The following is a 2,685-nucleotide window of genomic DNA, read 5'->3' as shown; positions in this document are numbered from 1 at the left end:
GCGGATAACTAATGCAGATGCTGTTGCAAACACTCTGGGCACTACTCTGAACCCAGGCAATATATGTAGTTCCATCTATTTCCTTAATTCAAAAAAATCCATCAGGAAACGGAGGGGTAGCTTGTATTGGGACCTTTTCTCCACCGTCCGCTAAAACCCCAGAACTAAAATTTTTCATCTATCCCTACAGGAAAAAAAGTTGCCTCCTTCGCCGATATATAGGCAAATAAAGAATGGGGTGCTATCATTTCGGGACAAAACAGGTGAAAATTTAGGTCGAAAAAAGTGTTTATAGACAAGGCATTTGAATTTAGCCCAAAATCTGACTTGACACGGGAATGCGCGCATAAAAGCACCCCCTAGGGCAGTTTTTATACGGAGCAGTCTCATTTGCTTCCTGGATGTGCAGGGCCAACCATGGCCAAAAGTGGTGATTTTGGCCGTCCAAGGTGTCCATTTTCCGCGAAAATGGCGTTTTTTGGCGTCACTAAAAAAATCATTGCGAAGCAACTACTGGAGATATGCTTGTAAAACTTTGGGAGCGGTCGTGCGAACACATGCGCCAAGTTTTCTGCTAAAGTCTGCAGGCCAGATCTGCCGGGCGGCACATAAAACCGGAAAAAACCACCTAAAAAAAGAGCATGCCAAACAAAGTCTCACATTTCGCTGAATAACTTTTGATCTAGAAGAGTTAGACAAATTCTGATTGCGGGAACGGCTCCGCCGTGTGTTTTTACGTATGTCTATGTCCCGTAGATAAAAAGTACATGTTGCAAAAAAAGTACATGTTGTACATAAATCTACCTTTGATATTCGGATTCCCCGTGAAAAACTACGCCTAGGCCGCAGGGTTACAAAGACGAGTCATTGCACTTATGCCCTTTTATAGACGCTTTTAGAAATCGGCCAAAACAGTATTTATTAATTTAGACAGTGTTCCGCTGACATGTCGCATGCTGCGATATGTCCACGTGAAAGAGCACCGAAAAGCACCCCTAGAACACCCTTCATACCCGTTCTAACGGTTCTCTTTCATCTTCATAATAATCAAATTAAAGAACACCATACAAAAAACAAGATCTCGTGTGTAGTGGCTCGCCAGGCATACTAAAACCAAGATGTCGTGTGGGCACATGCCAGACATCATATCTTGCGTTTGCAAACACACGCAAAGTCGGTAAACAGCTCAAAACGGGCTAAAAAGTAGACAGCACCCGGACTTCCCCGGTGGTCACCCACCCGAGTACTACCCGAGCTTGAGGCTGCTTAACTTCACAGAGCAGACGGGAGATGGTGCTTTCAGCCTAAGATGGCCGTCTACATTTGACTTTGACCGACACGCCTATTAGGGTTTATCACTCGTATACATTGGTACAACACATTTACACACTCACATGTCCACATACGTGCCATAGACTGCACACGATGGCCCCCAATACCCCTTCTGGCCCTCAGAATTGGCTGGGTGGATGGCTACACTTTATATAGTAACAAAACAAAAAGGGGGGTGGTGTGGCGCACTCCAATACAAACGTGTGGCCAGCAGCTCACTCCTACAACGCAGCATACGTATTCTCTCCGATAGGAACCCCACACAGACCGACACCTTCATACACAGCAGTGCAGATAGCCGCCGCACCCCATATTTGCGCATACGCGGCCTGGAAACAATGTTAAACCACCAAAGTGGCCATTTACGACTTGCACAACCATACCTACGCTTCCTATGCGACATGACATGTGCACGTACGCGTCTTAGGCAATATGAACACCTTCGACACCTTCATACATGCACAGCGCGCGCTCCGCTTAAGTACGACACCAACTTGTCATATACATCATGCGTTTCCTCCCGTCACCTTTCATCACCTCCATATTCACACCCATGCGCCGTCACCTTCCTCGCGCCATCACCTTCACCATTTTCACCTCCATATCCGCGCTTCCTCCGCCGTCACCTTCCGCGTACGCGTCCATATTCGCTGCGTTTCCTCGCGCTTCCTGCCTGTTATTAATCCAAGCCAAAAACATCTCCAAACCCATACAATTAGAACAGCAAACAACTTCGCATTTTTTCACAAAGTCCTCAGCTTCATTTTGCATACTTTTATCCTAGTCTAATTCACGCTATTCCGCTCTCTTTAACATACTTAAACTAAGTCTAATTCACGCTACTCTGCTCTCTCTAACATACTTAAACCCAAGTCTAATTCGCGCTATTCTGCTCTCTTTAACATACTTTAAACCAAGTCTAATTCACGCTACTCTGCTCTCTCCTAACATACTTAAACCAAGTCTAATTCGCGCTATTCTGCTCTCTTTAACATACTTAAACCAAGTCTAATTCACGCTATTTCGCTCTCTTTTAACATACTTAAACCAAGTCTATTTCATGCTTTTCCGCTCTCTTTAACTCGGCTGGCCACTCTCTTGAGACGCAGTTTCCTCGCGAAGTATTCACTAATCGCCGAGACATTTGCTCCAATATCTTGGTCCTTCGGTCGTTCACTGCACCCAATACGAGAGCTCTCATTCTAACTCGGCGATCAAACGTCTGTGCTGACCACCATCCCAGCCGTTCTCCCGGAAGCAGCTTCATGATTCTGGTACGATGCACAGCCTGGTCTGACGGCCGAGTTACACTTGCAATTGGTCATGTGGAGTATCATCTAACTCACCGAGCTC

The 2,685-nt window shown here is 45.8% G+C and overlaps 1 non-coding gene across 1 annotated transcript; it reads right to left on the bottom strand.

Moving 5' to 3' along the window:
- Positions 1–1,200: 1,200 nt before the first annotated feature.
- On the bottom strand, positions 1,201–1,314 carry PITG_33384. Its single transcript, XR_009934778.1, has one exon. It is a non-coding gene; the product is annotated as an 8S ribosomal RNA (ribosomal RNA).
- Positions 1,315–2,685: the final 1,371 nt, after the last annotated feature.

The sequence above is a fragment of the Phytophthora infestans genome, genomic scaffold (genome assembly GCF_000142945.1).
Source record: "Phytophthora infestans T30-4 supercont1.52 genomic scaffold, whole genome shotgun sequence".
NCBI lineage: Eukaryota > Oomycota > Peronosporomycetes > Peronosporales > Peronosporaceae > Phytophthora > Phytophthora infestans.
The sequence above is the reverse complement of the archived record's forward strand: the minus strand, read 5'-3'. Positions and strand labels throughout refer to the sequence as shown.